This window comes from Bos grunniens, chromosome 7, assembly GCF_055505025.1.
Source record: "Bos grunniens cultivar Pamir isolate PY7600 chromosome 7, Bosgru_T2T1.0, whole genome shotgun sequence".
NCBI lineage: Eukaryota > Metazoa > Chordata > Mammalia > Artiodactyla > Bovidae > Bos > Bos grunniens.
Genome location: NC_141171.1, coordinates 22,332,168 through 22,351,738, shown reverse-complemented (window position 1 = coordinate 22,351,738; position 19,571 = coordinate 22,332,168).

Sequence of the window (19,571 nt, the reverse complement as noted above, 5' to 3'; positions counted from 1 at the left end):
TGATTCTGTTGCCATTTTCTTTGTTGTTTTGGGTTCAAGTTTATAAACCTTTTCTGTGTTTATTGTCTAAAGAAGATCCTTTAGCATTTGTTGAAGAGCTGGTTTGGTGGTGCTGAATTCTCTCAGGTTTTGTGTGTAAAGCTTTTGATTTTTCCTTCATATTTGAATGAGATCCTTGCTGGGTATAGTAATCTGGGTTGTAGGTTTTTCTCTTTCATCACTTTAAGTATGTCTTGCCATTCCCCTCTGGCCTGAACAGTTTCTATTGAAAGATCAGCTGTTATCCTTATGGGAATCCTCTTGTGTATTATTTGTTGCTTTTCCCTTGCTGCTTTTAATAGTTCCTCTTTGTGTTTGATCTTCATTAATTTGATTAATGTGTGTCTTGGGGTATTTCGCCTTGGGTTTATCCTGTTTGGGACTCTCTGGATTTCTGGAACCTGGGTGGCTATTTCCTTCCCCATTTTAGGGAAGATTTCAAATATTATCTCAAGTATTTTCTCATGCCCTTTCATCTTCTTCTGGGACTCCTATGATTTGAATGTTGGGGTGCTTAACATTGTCCCAGAGGTCTCTGAGGTTGTCCTCATTTAATTTTTTTCTGCTTCATATATTTCCACCCTTCTATCTTCCCCCTCACTTATCCTATCTTCTGCCTCAGTTATTCTATTGTTTCTCTCCAGACTGTTTTTTATCTCATTTATTGCATTATTCATTATTGATTAACTCTTCTTTATTTCTTCTAGGTCCTTGTTAAACATTTCTTGCATCTTCTTAATCCTTGTCTCTAATCTATTTATCTGTAACTCCATTTTGTTTTCAAGATTTTGAAACATCAGTACTATCATTACTCTAAATTCTTTGTCAGGTAGACTCCCTATCTCCTCCTCTTTGGTTTGGTGGGCATTTATCATGTTCTTTTACCTGCTGAGTATTCCTCTGCCTTTACATTTTGTTTAAATTGCTGTGTTTGGGGTGCCCTTTCTGTAGGCTGGAAGTTCGTGGTTCCTCTTTATTGTGGAGCCTGCTCCCTGTGGGTGGGGTTGGATTAGTGGCTTGTCAAGGTTTCCTGGTTAGGGGAGCTGGCATCTGTGTTCTCGTGGGTGAAGCTGGATCTCTTCTCTCTGAAGTGCAACGAAGTGTCCAGTAGTGAGTTTTTCGGTATCTATGGGTTTGGCATGGCTTTGGGCAGCCTTTTAATGCTCAGGGCTGTGTTCCTGCTTTGCTGGAGAATTAGCATGGTGTATGTCTTGCTCTGGAACTTGTTGGCTCTTGAGTTGAGCCTGGTTTCATTGTAGGTATGGAGGCTTTTGGGTGAGCTCTTATCTATTAATGTTCCCTGGAATCAAGAATTCTCTGATGTTCTCAAGTTCTGGAGTTAAGCCTCCTGCCTCTGGCTTTCAGTCTTATTCTTACAGTAGCCTCAAGACTTCTCCCTCCATACAGCACAGTGAAAAACATCTAGGTTAATGGTGAAACAATTCTCCAAAGCGAGGGACACCCAGAGAGGTTCACAGAGTTACATGGAGGAGAGGGAGGAAGGAGATAGAGGTGACCAGGAGGAGAAGAGGGGGAGTCAAAAGGGGAGACACAGTCTAGCCAGTAATCAGTTCCCTAAGTGTTCCCCAAGTGTTCTTCACAGCCTGAAACACCCAGACAGATTCACAGAGTTAAATAGAGAAGAGAAAGGGGAGGGAGGAGATAGAGGTGACCTGGGGGAGAAAAGGGAGCATCAAAAGGGGAGAGAGAAATCAAGCCAGTAATCACACCCCTAAGTGAAAATGGATACTGAAGATTAGATTCTTAAAGGTACAAAGTTGATAATAAATACCAAAAAGTAAAGATTAAAAATCTAGAGAAGTTAGACTCTCAAAAAAAAAAATTAAAAATACAAAATCAAAAAAATTATAAAAAATATATACATGAAATTTGCTTTAAAAATAGGGTCTTTTTTTGCGAGGTAATAGTAGGTTATAAAAATGAAAATTAAAGGAGCAATAAAGAACTTAAATTTCAAAAAACTTTAGTAGTGATAATAGTAAAAATATATCTAGGAATTCCTCTGGAACGGTTGTGGGCAGTGTAGCATCAGTTCAGTTTCAGATAGTTCCTCATTCCAGCTTGTACTTATTCACAAGGTCTGTAAGCCCCCTCCAATGCGTAGTCAATGTTAACTACAGGGTTTTAATCTTTTGCACCTGTCACTTCCAGAGCAGTTCCCTCTTCCTTGTTTATTTTGGCTTCCTCTTTCAGGTCTCTTCAGTGTCTAATCTCTACCCTGATACAAGAAGGCAAAGGTGGTCACTTATTTAGGCTCACTTGTTCAGCTGTGTTGTGGGGATTGCGGGACACTGCAAACAAATATCACTGGTGTGTGTGGGGAGTGCTCGCAGGATATGGACCACACTGGGTTTGCCCCAGCTCAAGGTGGTGTTTGCTTAACAGGTCTACACTGCTCAGGCTCCAGGGTGCTCTGCAGGAGCACTGTCCAAAGCGGGCCCTGCATTTTGTGCACTTCCCTAGTCTAAACTGCTTGGTTCTTGGGTTCTTGGGTACCCCACAAGGGCACAGACTCTGTTCGGTGCGTGTATTGTACCTTTCCCAGGTCCAAGCAGCTCAGGCAACCAGGTGCTTGGTGAGCACACTGTTCCAGGAGGGCCATGTGTCTTAATGACCTCCCTGGTCTCAGCCGCTCATTTTCCCAGGTGTGCCATGTCTCCTCTGGAAAGCTGATCTCAGGCTCCGACCCTCCTGGCAGATGTCAACTGTTTAGGATCCCAGGAAGACATGGTTAGCAACTGGGAGCCTGCTCACAGTTTGGTGGAGGATGCCGGTCTCAGGTCAAGATTGCAACAATCCCTTGCCTTTCAGCTCCGGCTGTAACTTGCCTGCCTCTCTGCCTCTGGTGGCAGGGGGCAGGGGGAGTGGGTCCTGTACGCAGTCAACAAGCTCTCCCTTGGTATTCGCTCAATCCTTTGTTCCGTGAGCAGGCCAGGCTGTGCGTTAGCCTTTCACGGGAAAGTTCTTTTTTTCTCTCTCTGGCAGTCCCACAGTTTTGGCTGCTGTCTCAAGTTAGCTCCCTCAAATTGTCCTCAGGGCATTCAGGCCCAGTCCTTAGCCTAAGCACCAATTATGCAGCCCATGCCTCCCTGTCCCGCCCCCGCTCCTCGCTGGTGGCAGAAGTGTGTGTCTGGGCTACTTCTCCACTGGCAGTTGTGGTTAGGCATGTATTCTGTGGGGTTTTTTCTTCTCCCGGCTATGTTGCCCTCTGAGATTCCAAAACTCCCCACAGACACACCTGTGAGAGGGTCTTCTACTGTTTGGAAACTTCTCCTCTTTCACGACTCCCTCCCCAGGATGGGTTTCCATCCCTAACTCTGTCGTCTCTCTTTTTGTCTTTTATATTTTGTCCTACCTCCTTTCAAAGAGAATGGGCTGCCTTTCTGGGTGCCTGGTGTTCTCTGCCAGCTTCAGAAGTTGTTCAGCATTCAAATGATCTTTTGATGAATTTGTCGGGGAGAAAGTGGTCTCCCTGTCCTATTCCTCCATTATCTTGGGACCACTCCTTCTGCCCACTTCTTAATCAAGATTTTTTAAATGTTGAGTTGTATGAACTGCTTATATATATTGAATATGAATCTCTTATCACTAATATCATTTGCAAATATTTTCCCCTGCTCAGTAGGTCATCTTTTTGTTTTGTTGACAGAGTTTCCTTTGTTGTGCAAAAGCTTTTGTCCCATTTGTTTAGTTTTGCTTTTATTTCCTTTACTTTAGGAGATGGATTCAAACAAATACTGCTGTAATTTACGTCAGCGTGTTCTGACTGTATTTTCCTCTAGGAATTTTATATATCTAGACTTTAAAAAAAATGTTTTATTTATTTGGCTGTGCCAGGTCTTATTTGTGGCACTCAGGATCATCCATCTTCATTGTGGCACTGTGGGATCTTCTACTCGTGGCATGCAGATCTTTGGTTGTGGCATGTGAACTCTCAGTTGCAGCAAGTGGAAAATAGTTTCCTGACCAAGGATTGAACTGAGGCCCACTGCATTGGGAGCTGAGAGTCTTAGTCACTGAGACACCAGGGAAGTCCCCTACATACCCAGTTCTACATTTAGTTCTTTAATCCATTTTGATATTTTTTTGTACATCCCTTAAAAGAGACATCACTGGCTACTCAGTCCCCATGGACTTACCATTATCAGAATTCACATAAAATCCATGGGTTGCTGTATCACCTGGCTTCTAGCTGGTAAAGCCCTGCTGCTATCCCTTTGTTACCAATATCTTTGAACTACAACTCATCTCTGCAGCCTCAAGGATAGGCCTCTAGCTTTCTTCCAACTGCCCCTTCCTTGGGGTCCATGTTCTATACAGACTACTTGGCCCAGGTTTCCCCTTCTCTGAGGCTTACAGCAGGAAACAACACCATGAGAGTCACTGGGCCATACTTTATCTGCAACTGCCCAGGAGGAGCTGATCAACCCTGCCTTCCAAGGACTCCTTGAAAAGAAATTTTTGACACATATCAACCTGTGTTCTTTTGCCCCTTGCAATCTAATATTTTTCCCTTTCTCTGCCTCCTTTCAGCCAATCAGCCCAGGGCTCACACTGTAAAGCCTATAAGGCAGGTGAGCCACCCAGATGCTTCTTTCTGGATTGAGGTATTCATTTCTGAAGCTGTCAGGAGTGTTGCTTGCTGATGACTCACATCTATGTCCCTCTCTAGATACTACCCTCATCTGAGAACAACTGCCTCACTTATGTTACAACCTCCCTAGGGACAGTCTCCTTCAATGTTGGGCTAAAGCCAGAGTAGGAAGGTCTAGGCATCTTGCCTCAATTTAGGGCAATTATAAGGGGTCTTCCAAGTTCCAGACCTTCTCAGAGGATTGACTCAGGTCTGTTTTGCAGCTGAATCATAGTTCATCTTACTGCACTGCCCAACCCTGTTTCCCATAATGTCTAATATTATTCTTGAATGCAGATCTCCAGTTCAGAGTCTGTATTTAGAACTGACCTAAAAACTTAGTAAACTGAGTGGTTCTAATACATAGATTCTAGGAAGTAGATGGGGAAACAGTGTCAGACTTTATTTTTTGGGGCTCCAAAATCACTGCAGATGGTGACTGCAGCCATGAAATTAAAAGATGCTTACTCCTTGGAAGGAAAGTTATGATCAACCTAGAGAGCATATTCAAAAGCAGAGACATTACTTTGCCAACAAAGGTCCGTCTAGTCAAGGCTATGGTTTTTCCAGTGGTCATGTATGGATGTGAGAGTTGAACTGTGAAGAAAGCTGAACGCCAAAGAATTGATGCTTTTGAACTGTGGTGTTGGAGAAGACTCTCGAGAGTCCCTTGGACTGCAAGGAGATCCAACCAGTCCATCCTAAAGGAGATCGGTCCTGGGTGTTCACTGGAAGGAATGATGCTAAAGCTGAAACTCCAGTACTTTGGCTACCTCATGCAAAGAGTTGACTCATTGGAAAAGACCCTGATGTTGGGAGGGACTGGGGGCGGGAGGAGAAGGGAACAACAGAGGATGAGATGGCTGGATGGCATCACCGACTCGATGGACAAGAGTCTGAGTGAACTCCAGGATTTTGGTGATGGACAGGGAGGCCTGGCGTGCTGTGATTCATGGGGTAGCAAAGAGTCGGACACGACTGAGCGACTGAACTGAACTGAAGATAAGATTTTGGCAGTCAGTTACCTGCTTGGTGGCTAGCAATGAGGACCCTATCATTGGTGGGAGATGTAATATTAATAGTCCCTGGAATGGTGTAGTTGTATATTTGTTCAAACCTCCAGTAACGGTAAATTGGGATAGGATATTAGTGGAAAAGAACACACTGGTGGTGCAACATCTCAGGCGACTAAAAGATACAGGGGTATGGTATACAAATTAAGGTTCCCCTAAAGATGTAGAAAAAAAAAACATATAGTTATCAGAGCGTAAACTTACAGCTATCAGAGGGTAAATCAGTGCAGGCAGGAATCAATTAGGAATTTGGTATTAACAGATACACACGACTATGTATAAATATCTTGCAATAATCTATAATGGGAAAGTTTGAAAAATATACTATATATATAAATAACTGGATTACTTTGGTGTACATGAAAAACATTATAGTGTAAAACACTATAAATCAAGTATACTACAATTTTTAAAAATCTGAACTAGAAACCACACACATGAAAAAAGAAGTGGAAGACACGCATACTGATAACTACAAAGCACTACTGAGGGAAAGTAAAAAAGACCTAAATAAATAGAAAAACACCCCCATGTTATTGAACTGGAAGACTATATTGCCAAATGGCAGTACTATCCCAACAATTTATAGGCTCAGTGAAATCTCTATCAAAATTCCAACTCCCTTGTTCATATAAATGAAAAAAACCTATCCTGAAGTTCCTGTGGAAATGCAAGGGACCCAGAATAGCCAAAAATCCTGGAAAGGAAAAATAAAGTTGAAGTACACATTCATTGATTTCAAAACTTACACTAAGGAAAGAACAATCTTTTCAACAAATGGTGCTGGGACAAATGGATATCTAAGTGCATGAGAATTAAGTTGAACCCATAGCTCACACCACATGCAAAAATTAACTCGGAAAGTTCCCCAGTGGTTAAGATTCCTGGCTTTCACTGCTGTGGCCTAGGTTCAATCCCTGGTAGACGAATTGAGATCCCACAAGCTGCATGGCACAGCCAAAAAAAAAAGTTGACTCAAAATGTATCAAACTTAAATACAACAGCCAGAATTATAAAACTCTTAAGAGAAAATACAGATATAATTTTTGTGACCTTGGATCAAGCAATGGTTTCTTAGGTGTGACATATAAAGTATAAGTAACCAAAGGGAAAAGAGCAGATTAACTGGACTTGGTTAAATTTAAAAACTTTTGTGCATCAAAGGACACCATCAAGGAAAGTCACAGAATGGGAGAAATATTTTCAAGTTATGTATCTGATAAAGTTCTAGTATCCTGGATATAAAAAAGAATACATGAAACTCAATAAAAAGACAACCTAATTTTAAAATGGACAATGGATTTCATTATATCTCCAATGAAGATAAAGAACTGCCCAATAGTATAAAACAGTCTTTTTGGACTCTGTTGGAGAGAGAGAGGGTGGAATGATTTGGGAGAATGGCATTGAAACATGTATAATATCATATAAGAAATGAATCACCAGTCCAGCTTCGGTGCAGGATACAGGATGCTTGGGGCTGGTGCACTGGGGTGACCCAGAGGGATGGTATGGGGAGGGAGGAGGGAGAGGGTTCAGGATGGGAAACACGTGTACACCCATGGCAGATTCATGTTGATGTATGGCAAAAGCAATACAATATTGTAAAGTAATTAGCCTCCAATTAAAATAAATAAATTTAAATTTAAAAAAATTTTTTAAAAAGAACTGGCCAATAAAAACATTAAAAGATGATCAATATCATTAGGCATTATGCAATGCAAATATAAGCCAAAAGAAGATAACATATCACTCACCATAGGATGGCTATAAAAATAAAAAGCAGAAAAAAATAATAAGTGTTGACAAGGGTGTGAAGAAATGGTAACAGTCATACATTGATGGTGGGAAAGTAAAACAGTGCTGTCACTGTAGGAAGCAGTGTAACAGTTTCTATAAAAGTTAAACACAGAGTTACCATATGACCCAGTAATTCTACTCCTAGGATAACAAAGAGATTATTTAAAATATCTGTTCACATGAAAATTTGTACAAATCTTCTTAGTAGCATAATTCACAATAGCCAAAAAGTCAAATCTCAAATGCTCATCAACTGATGGATAAACAAAATGTGGCATATCCATACAATGGCATATTATTTAGCTCTAAAAAAGTATTGAAATACATGCTACAACATGGATGAACCTTGAAAATACTAAGTGAAAGAAAACAGACACAAAAGCCTGCATGTTATATGATTTTCTTTGTATGAAATGTTCAGAATAAATAAATCCACACAGGCAGAAAACAGATTAATGCTTGCCAGGGACTGAGAAGGGAAAAAGAAGGGGAGAATGTGAATTACTGTTAAAAGGACACAGGATTAGTTTTGGGGGTGATGGAAACATCCTGGAATTATATTAATGATTGTTACATCACCATGTTGTGCAATACACTAAAAATCATTGAATTATATACTTAAAAGGGTGAAATTTATGGTATATAAATTACATCTCAATAAAAATTTTTAAGAGGATAGATCTACCCCATTTACGAACATGGTAGAAAGGTCTCAGCCTTGTAAAACTAGGTACATATACCTCAGGATCTACTTGCATTTCTTCTGGTCACTACACCAATAACTGGAATCAAGTTACAGCATAACCTAACTAAAGAAGTAGTGTGCCTAATAAGGGGAAAACACACTGTATACTGAAGAAGCTACAGAACCGAATCAACATATTCCATCAGGATCTAATTATTGGGTCTGGATTCTAAGGGATGTTGGTGGGAGGTGGGGATGGGGCCTGTCACATGTAAAACTGGCACAGGTCTGTGTTTATTTTTACCATGCATCACATCTCTTCTCGCACAATGTGAAGCACTCACAGCTGTAATCATTTGGATGATTTCCAAAACACCACATTTTAGCACCATTTCTAATAGCAATATATTTTCAGTTTGCACCCACATTTTGAGCTAACTCATTCACGACTGGAAGACTATACTGCTAACACGGCAATACCACCCAAATAATCTACCGGTTCAGTACAATTCCTATAAAAATCCCAACTCCCTTGTTCACATGAATGGAAAAGTCTACCATAAAGTTCCTGTTGCTGGGCCAGCCCCATCTTATGACATGGTAGATATGACAGACAAGAACCCAATAGGCAGCTTTGTTGCATAATCACTTCATATTTCAAGCTTAAACACTCAATTTCTACCACAAATACTCCATTTCTAACCTTCCTACTACAGTACCCACTTAAAGTTAGCCAACTTTCTGTTTTAGCTGTGAACAGGCAGAAGCAGATTACGGGATAAGCTGCTCTGGACCAACTACTGGATATTTAAAGACTTCACAAATGTGGTAGGACCCTGAATTTTCACAATCTTTAATAGTTATGATCAAATGGCCAACTGGTCCTATCACAGTCTACCACCCAAAAAAATAGTAGCCTGACACAGTAGAGATCTCTTAAAGATTCCAGTAAGGTGTAAGCTTGAACATTCTAATTATATTCTGCAAAGACAAGGTCATCTTTCAGGCTGCATTCTATACCACCAAATCAATAACTATAATATGAAGAATACATGGGTCTGGGAACACTGGGATGAAAACTGGAATGGCTCCACTTCATGCCACTCAGAGTGATTCACCTGGAGAATTTCTGTTTCCTATCTCTACAATTGTTAGGCTCTACTGATCTAGAGCTACCACTACCAAATAAGGTAGAAATTAGCCATGTATATCTGTTCAAATTTAAAAATCTAATTAAATTAAAAATTAAGTTCTTTAGTTGCACTAGTCATATTTCAAGTGCTCAACAGCCACATGAGACAGTGGCTACCATAATAAATAGCACAAACACTATACATTTCCATTACTGTAGAATGTTCTATTGGACAGCACTACTCTACAGGACCTGATCACCAGAATAGAAAGCTTCTACCAGGGGATACAGAAAACCCTAATGAAATTTAAGCTATGGCTATGACACTGTCCCTTTAAGCACTTCATGCCAAGAGACCAGGAAGAAATGAAAGGAGTCACTTTTCTGACAGGGTCACTGACCCTGATCATCAAGAGGAAATAGTGCTGGGACTTCCCTGGCAGTCCAGTGGTTAAGACTCTGCACTTATTCAGGGGATATGGATTCTATCCCTGGTTGGGGCACTAAGAGTCCACATGGGGTGTGGTGTAGCCTAAACATTTTTTTTTTTTTAAAGAAGGTAAGTGTTGCTGTTACAGAATGGAAATAAGGAAAAATATGGTGCTCAGGTGATCCACTGGAGGGTTTCTTGGACTTGTCAAATTTTAATAGTAAAGGGACAAGTGTATCATTCATGCCCTCAAAACATAATGGTAAACAAGGCTCAGACATCTCAGGATGAGGGTTTGGGTCAGACTAACTGGTGTGCCACCCATTACAGCAGAGGTACAAGCCTGACACAGGAATGAAGAGTACCTTCATATTTCCTGTGTAGTAACATGACAATGACTCAAGGTCCAAATGAGCATGCTCCCAATGCTTTGTTACTATTTAAGTCTCTGGAAAACTGAACAACTGCCATTATCTAAGGGCTGGGAGACCAGGATTGTCTGAAAATGTCAGAAAATGGTGGCTGAAATTGAAAGAGCTACTTTCAAAATATTTCTTTGTGCTAAGTTTTTCTCTGTCTCAGACCTTTGCACTTGTTACACTCATCTTTCAGATCATTCACACAGCTGGCTCATTATTACCCTGATGTAATTTCCTTAAAAGAGATTTTCTCTAATCAACAAAATCTTCCAACATAGATTATTTTTCTTAATACCACTATAATTAATTCCTTTATAAGACTTCTAAAATATGTATTCATCTTATTAATAGATTTTTAATTTTTCATATTTATTGTTAAACTACACCACTGGAATTTAATCTTCACAAGCGTGGACACTTTGGTGATTCTATTCACTGCAACATTCTCAGCACCTAATAATAATCAATGCCTAGTACACTGTAGGTTCCAATGTGTGTGTGTTAAGTCGCTTCAGTCATTTCTGACTCTTTGTGACCCTATGGACTGTTAGCCCGACAGACTCCTCTGTCCATAGGATTCTCCAGGCAAGAATACTGACGTGGGTTGCCATGCCCTCCTCAAGGGGATCTTCCTGACCCAGAGATCGAACCCATATCTCCTGTGGCTCCTGCATTGCAGGCAGATTCTTTACCACTGAGCCACCAGGGGAGCTCGCAGGTGCTAATACATATTTTCTTTCTTTTTTGCCAATAAATATTTTCTAATTGACTGTTGCAGAGGCTAACAAAAGTGGATTAGAAATTGGGACAGGTTATTTCAATACCTTTAACTAACCAATAAATCAATGGGGACAAAAAAACCTAAAGGTAACAACTTGCCAATTATACGCAGCTAGTTTCTAGCAGATTCAGCATCAGAACTTTTCAAGATTGCCGGGAGAAATATCAATAACCTGATGACACCACCCTTATGGCAGAAAGTGAAGAGGAACTGGAAAGCGTCTTGATGAAAGTGAAAGAGAAGAGTGAAAAAATTGGCTTAAAGTTCAACATTCAGAAAACTAAGATCATGGCATCTGGTCCCATCACTTCATAGGAAATAGATGGGGAAACAGTGGAAACAATGTCAGACTTTATTTTGGGGGGCTCCAAAATCACTGCAGATGGTGACTGCAGCCATGAAATTAAAAGACACTTACTCCTTGGAAGCAAAGTTATGATCAACCTAGACAGCATATTCAAAAGCAGAGACATTACTTTGCCAACAAAGGTCCATCTAGTCAAGGCTATGGTTTTTCCTGTGGTCATGTATGGATGTGAGAGTTGGACTGTGAAGAAAGCTGAGCGCCGAAGAATTGATGCTTTTGAACTGTGGTGTTGGAGAAGACTCTTGAGAGTCCCTTGGACTGCAAGGAGATACAACCAGTCCATCCTAAAGGAGATCAGTCCTGGGTGTTCATTGGAAGGACTGATGCTGAGGCTGAAACTCCAATACTTTGGCTACCTCATGCAAAGAGTTGACTCATTGGAAAAGATCCTGATGCTGGGAGGGATTGGGGGCAGGAGAAGAAGGGGACAACAGGGGATGAGATGGCTGGATGGCATCACCGACTCGATGGACATGAATTTGGGTAAACTCCAGGAGTTGGTGACAGACAGGGAGGCCTGGCGTGCTGCAATTCATGGGGATGCAAAGAGTCGGACACGACTGAGCGACTGAGCGACTGAACTTAACTGAAAAGGCCCTCCCCTTTCCACTGAATCATCTATATAAAAGTAAATAATAAATACTGCAACTGTTCCAAGAATGTGGCAAGCAGCATATACATAAGGCAAAGAAAGAGAACTATAATTAGTGCTGATGTGCTCAGTCATGGCCGACTCTTTGTGACCCCATGGACTGTAGCCCGCCAGGTTCCTCTGTCCATGGAATTTTCCAGGCAAGAATACTGGAGTGGGTTGCCATTTCCTTCTCCAGGAACTATAATTAGTATCAACTTTAAATACCATACCTGCCATCTCTTGTCTATTTAACTATGAGAGAAGCAAACGGAATAACTCCCAAATATCTGTGACAGTAACAAAGACTGGGAGAGCTAGGAATATAGTTAATTCACAAGAGAACTCAAATTACATTTCTTTACCACCTTCTCTTCTAAATCCTTGACCAATGTTTCTTAACATACCATAAAAGCATTGCTCCAATGTTCATGCTGGAGAAAAGATGTGGGGTAACTGCTCCAAATAATCTGTACCTAGAATATTAGGCTTAAAATGCCTTACACTAATTTTGTAATTAATGATTTTTCTTATTTTATCTTGGCAAAAATAGGAAATTTACACATTGTGACTACTGCCCATTGGGACTAAAGTACACCACTCATATCCATTTTCTAAGTTATAATCACTCATTGAAACAAATAAAACAAGTCATATTCAAAAAATTCCTGAAAGAACATTCTTTGTCCAAATTAAGCTTTTTTTCTTATTAATAATGATGATTAAAAGAACAGGAAGGATCTTTATGTTGTACCAACCTCAAATTGGGTATGACAGAATTTCAATATTTTTTTTTTTTTTTTTTTTTTTTTTTTTTAAAATCACATGCTCCCCATCCTGAACCCTCCTCCCTCCCAACCTCCCCATACCATCCCCCTGGGCCTTCCCAGCGCACCAGCCCCAAGCATCCAGCATCGTGCACTGAACCTGGACTGGCATCTCGTTTCATACATGACATTTCACATGTTTCAATGACATTCTCCGAAATCTTCCCACCCTCTCCCACAGAGTCCATAAGACTGTTCTATACATCAGTGTCTCTTTTGCTGTCTCGTACACAGGGTTATCGTTACCATCTTTCTAAATTTCATATACATGCGTTAGTATACTGTATTTATGTTTTTCCTTCTGGCTTACTTCACTCTGTATAATAGTCTCCAGTTTCATCCACCTCATTAGAATGGATTCAAATGTATTCTTTTTAATGGCTGAGTAATACTCCATTGTGTATATGTACCACAGCTTTCTTATCCATTCATCTGCTGATGGACATCTAGGTTGCTTCCATGTCCTAGCTATTATAAACAGTGCTGCGATGAACATTGGGGTACACGTGTCTCTTTCCCTTCTGGTTTCCTCAGTGTGTATGCCCAGCAGTGGGATTGCTGGATCATAAGGCAGTTCTATTTCCAGTTTTTTAAGGAATCTCCACACTGTTCTCCATAGTGGCTGTACTAATTTGCATTCCCACCAACAGTGCAAGAGGGTTCCCTTTTCTCCACACCCTCTCCAGCATTTATTATTTGTAGACTTTTGGATCGCAGCCATTCTGACTGGTGTGAAATGGTACCTCATAGTGGTTTTGATTTGCATTTCTCTGATAAAGAGTGATGTTGAACATCTTTTCAAGTGTTTGTTAGCCATCTGTATGTCTTCTTTGGAGAAATGTCTATTTAGATCTTTGGCCCATTTTTTGATTGGGTCATTTATTTTTCTGGAGTTGAGCTGTAGGAGTTGCTTGTATATTTTTGAGATTAGTTGTTTGTCGGTTGCTTCATTTGCTATTATTTTCTCCCATTCTGAAGGCTGTCTTTTCACCTTGCTAATAGTTTCCTTTGATGTGCAGAAGCTTTTAAGTTTAATTAGGTCCCATTTGTTTATTTTTGCTTTTATTTCCAATATTCTGGGAGGTGGGTCATAGAGGATCCTGCTGTGATGTATGTCAGAGAGTGTTTTGCCTATGTTCTCCTCTAGGAGTTTTATAGTTTCTGGTCTTATATTGAGATCTTTAATCCATTTTGAGTTTATTTTTGTATATGGTGTTAGAAAGTGTTCTAGTTTCATTCTTTTACAAGTGGTTGACCAGATTTCCCAGCACCACTTGTTAAAGAGATTGTCTTTAATCCATTGTATATTCTTGCCTCCTTTGTCAAAGATAAGGTGTTCATATGTGCGTGGATTTATCTCTGGGCTTTCTATTTTGTTCCATTGATCTATATTTCTGTCTTTGTGCCAGTACCATACTGTCTTGATAACTGTGGCTTTGTAGTAGAGCCTGAAGTCAGGTAGGTTGATTCCTCCAGTTCCATTTTTCTTTCTCAAGATCGCTTTGGCTATTCGAGGTTTTTTGTATTTCCATACAAATTGTGAAATTATTTGTTCTAGCTCTGTGAAGAATACTGTTGGTAGCTTGATAGGGATTGCATTGAATCTATAAATTGCTTTGGGTAGTATACTCATTTTCACTATATTGATTCTTCCAATCCATGAACATGGTATATTTCTCCATCTATTAGTGTCCTCTTTGATTTCTTTCACCAGTGTTTTATAGTTTTCTATATATAGGTCTTTAGTTTCTTTAGGTAGATATATTCCTAAGTATTTTATTCTCTTCGTTGCAATGGTGAATGGAATTGTTTCCTTAATTTCTCTTTCTGTTTTCTCATTATTAGTGTATAGGAATGCAAGGGATTTCTGTGTGTTGATTTTATATCCTGCAACTTTACTATAATCATTGATTAGTTCTAGTAATTTTCTGGTGGAGTCTTTAGGGTTTTCTATGTAGAGGATCATGTCATCTGCAAATAGTGAGAGTTTTACTTCTTCTTTTCCAATTTGGATTCCTTTTATTTCTTTTTCTGCTCTGATTGCTGTAGCCAAAACTTCCAAAACTATGTTGAATAGTAATGGTGAAAGTGGGCACCCTTGTTTTGTTCCTGACTTTAGAGGAAATGCTTTCAATTTTTCACCATTAAGGATAATGTTTGCTGTGGGTTTGTCATATATAGCTTTTATTATGTTGAGGTATGTTCCTTCTATTCCTGCTTTCTGGAGAGTTTTTATCATAAATGGGTGTTGAATTTTGTCAAAGGCTTTCTCTGCATCTATTGAGATAATCATATGGTTTTTGTTTTTCAATTTGTTAATGTGGTGTATTACATTGATTGATTTGCGGATATTGAAGAATCCTTGCATCCCTGGGATAAAGCCCACTTGGTCATGGTGTATGATCTTTTTAATGTGTTGTTGGATTCTGATTGCTAGAATTTTGTTTAGGATTTTTGCATCTATGTTCATCAGTGATATTGGCCTATAGTTTTCTTTTTTTGTGGCATCTTTGTCAGGTTTTGGTATTAGGGTGATGGTGGCCTCATAGAATGAGTTTGGAAGTTTATCTTCCTCTGCAATTTTCTGGAAGAGTTTGAGCAGGATAGGTGTTAGCTCTTCTCTAAATTTTTGGTAGAATTCAGCTGTGAAGCCGTCTGGACCTGGGCTTTTGTTTGCTGGAAGATTTTTGATTACAGTTTCAATTTCCATGCTTGTGATGGGTCTGTTAAGGTTTTCTATTTCTTCCTGGTCGAGTTTTGGAAAGTTGTACTTTTCTAAGAATTTGTCCATTTCTTCCTCGTTGTCCATTTTATTGGCATATAATTGTTGATAATAGTCTCTTATGATCCTTTGTATTTCTGTGTTGTCTGTTGTGATCTCTCCACTGTCATTTCTAATTTTATTGATTTGATTTTTCTCCCTTTGTTTCTTGATGAGTCTGGCTAATGGTTTGTCAATTTTATTTATCCTTTCAAAGAACCAGCTTTTGGCTTTGTTGATTTTTGCTATGGTCTCTTTTGTTTCTTTTGCATTTATTTCTGCTCTAATTTTTAAGATTTCTTTCCTTCTACTAACCCTGGGGTTCTTCATTTCTTCCTTTTCTAGTTGTTTGAGGTGTAGAGTTAGGTTATTTATTTGACTTTTTTCTTGTTTCTTGAGGTGTGCCTGTATTGCTATGAACTTTCCCCTTAGGACTGCTTTTACTGTGTCCCACAGGTTTTGGGTTGTTGTGTTTTCATTTTCATTCGTTTCTATGCAAATTTTGATTTCTTTTTTGATTTCTTCTGTGATTTGTTGGTTATTCAGCAGGGTGTTGTTCAGCCTCCATATGTTGGAATTTTTAATAGTTTTTCTCCTGTAATTGAGATCTAATCTTACTGCATTGTGGTCAGAAAAGATGCTTGGAATGATTTCTATTTTTTTGAATTTACCAAGGCTAGCTTTATGGCCCAGGATGTGATCTATCCTGGAGAAGGTTCCATGTGCGCTTGAGAAAAAGGTGAAATTCATTGTTTTGGGATGAAATGTCCTATAGATATCAATTAGGTCTAACTGGTCTATTGTATCGTTTAAAGTTTGTGTTTCCTTGTTAATTTTCTGTTTAGTTGATCTATCCATAGGTGTGAGTGGGGTATTAAAGTCTCCCACTATTATTGTGTTATTGTTAATTTCTCCTTTCATACTTGTTAGCATTTGTCTTACATACTGCGGTGCTCCCGTGTTGGGTGCATATATATTTATAATTGTTATATCTTCTTCTTGGATTGATCCTTTGATCATTATGTAGTGACCTTCTTTGTCTCTTTTCACAGCCTTTGTTTTAAAATCTATTTTATCTGATATGAGTATTGCTACTCCTGCTTTCTTTTGGTCCCTATTTGCATGGAAAATCTTTTTCCAGCCCTTCACTTTCAGTCTGTATGTGTCCCCTGTTTTGAGGTGGGTCTCCTGTAGACAACATATGTAGGGGTCTTGTTTTTGTATCCATTTAGCCAGTCTTTGTCTTTTGGTTGGGGCATTCAACCCATTTACGTTTAAGGTAATTACTGATAAGTATGATCCCGTTGCCATTTACTTTATTGTTTGGGGTTCGAATTTATACACCATTTTTGTGTTTCCTGTCTAGAGAATATCCTTTAGTATTTGTTGTAGAGCTGGTTTGGTGGTGCAGAATTCTCTCAGCTTTTGCTTATCTGAGAAGCTTTTGATTTCTCCTTCATACTTGAATGAAATCCTTGCTGGGTACAATAATCTGGGCTGTAGGTTATTTTCTTTCATCATTTTAAGTATGTCTTGCCATTCCCTCCTGGCTTGAAGAGTTTCTATTGAAAGATCAGCTGTTATCCTTATGGGAATTCCCTTGTGTGTTATTTGTTGTTTTTCCCTTGCTGCTTTTAATATTTGTTCTTTGTGTTTGATCTTTGTTAATTTGAGTAATATGTGTCTTGGGGTGTTTCGCCTTGGGTTTATCCTGTTTGGGATTCTCTGGGTTTCTTGGACTTGGGTGATTATTTCCTTCCCCAGTTTAGGGAAGTTTTCAACTATTATCTCCTCAAGTATTTTCTCATGGTCTTTCTTTTTATCTTCTTCTTCTGGTACCCCTATGATTCGAATGTTGTAGCGTTTAATATTATCCTGGAGGTCTCTGAGATTGTCCTCATTTCTTTTAATTCGTTTTTCTTTTATTCTGATTCATTTATTTCTACCATTCTATCTTCTAATTCACTAATCCTATCTTCTGCCTCTGTTATTCTACTATTTGTTGCCTCCAGAGTGTTTTTAATTTCATTTATTGCATTATTCATTGTATATTGACTCTTTTTTATTTCTTCTAGGTCCTTGTTAAACCTTTCTTGCATCTTCTCAATCCTTGTCTCCAAGCTATTTATCTGTGATTCCATTTTAATTTCTAGATTTTGGATCAATTTCACTATCATTATTCGGAATTCTTTATCAGGTAGATTCCCTCTCTCTTCCTCTTTTGTTTGGTTTGGTGGGCATTTATCCTGTTCCTTTATCTGCTGGCTATTCCTCTGTCTCTTCATCTTGTTTAAATTGCTGAGTATGGGGTGTCCTTTCTGTATTCTGGCAGTTTGTGGAGTTCTCTTTATTGTGGCTATTCCTCACTGTGTGTGGGTTTGTACAGGTGGCTTGTCAAGGCTTCCTGGTTAGGGAAGCTTGTGTCAGTGTTCTGATGGGTGGAACTGTATTTCTTCTCTTTGTTCAGTCGCGCTGTGGGGAGGGAGGGAGGGATGCTGCAAGCAAATAACACTGGCGTGCGCTCGCAGTGCCTCAGCCACACTGGGTCTGCCCCCGCTCACTGCGCGTGTAGCCTCCCTGCCCACACTGCTCGGGCTCTAGGTTGTTCCGCCGGGAACAGTCCAAGGCTGGCCCTGGGTTGCATGTACCTCCCAGGTCCAAGCCGCTCAGGTTCAGGCACTCGGATAGTCCTCAGAGGCGCAGACTCAGTTGGGCCTGAGTATTGTGCTCTTCCCAGGTCCGAGCAGCTCAAGTGATGAGGTGTTTGGCAAGCGCCAATGCTGCGACTTATCGCCTCCCCGCCACTCGGTTATCTGGGCGCAAAACCGGCGCACCTTCTTAGGCAGATGTTAACCGTCCAGACCCCCAAGAAGTTTTAGTTAGCAAAGAAGCCTGCTTACAGTTTTATAGATAATGTCTCTCTGGGGCTGCGATTGCCCCCTTCCGGCTCTGGCTGCCTATCACCGGAGGGGGAAGGTCTGCAGCCGGCTATCTCTGTTCAATTCTTTGTTCCGTGCGCGGGCCTGGCGGTCTTAGGTTGGGGCTGGCTTTTCGCGTAGTAGATATCCCACAGTCTGGTTTGTTAGCCCAAATTATTTCGCTCAGATAGTGCTCAGGGTATTCAGGCCAGATTCTTACTCTAAGCGATGCAGCCCGCGCTGCGCCTCCCTGCCCAGCCCCCGCTTGTTAATGGCGCCTGCAGGCGTCTGCGCTGCTTCTCCACTGGGGGAGTTACCGTAGGACTCGCAATCTTCGAGTTTTAATTGTTTATTTTTCTTCCTGTTATGTTGCCCTCTGTGCTTCCAAAGCTCGGCACAGATTCGGCAGTGAGAAGGTTTCCTGGTGTTTGGAAACTTCTCTCTTTTTAAGACTCCCTTCCCGGGACGGAGCTCCGTCCCTCCCTCTTTTGTCTCTTTTTTTGTCTTTTATATTTTTTCCTACCTCCTTTCGAAGAGTTGGATTGCTTTTCTGGGTGCCTGATGTCCTCTGCCGGCATTCAGAAGTTGTTTTGTGGAATTTACTCGACGTTTAAATGCTCTTTTGATGAATTTGTGGGGGAGAAAGTGTTCTCCCTGTCCTACTCCTCCGCCATCAACCGAGATGTCAGAATTTCAATATTGACAATCATTTCCTTCCAAACGGAATGAATAAGAATGAGAGAGAAACCTTTCCCCATGGAAGCAGTCACTGTTGTTGTTGTTCAGTCACTAAGACATGTCCGACTCATGGCGACCCTATGGACTGCAGCACACCAGGTTCCCCTCTCCTTCTCCGTCTCCCAGAATTTGCTCATATTCATGTCCATTGAGTCAGTGATGCTATCTAACTTCCCATTCTCTACCACCCTTCTCTCCTCTTGCCCTCAATCTTTCCCAGAATCAGAGTCTTTTCCAATGACTTGGTTCTTCACATCAGGTGGCCAAAGTATCGGAGCTTCAGCTTTAGCATCAGTCCTTTCAATGAATATTCAGG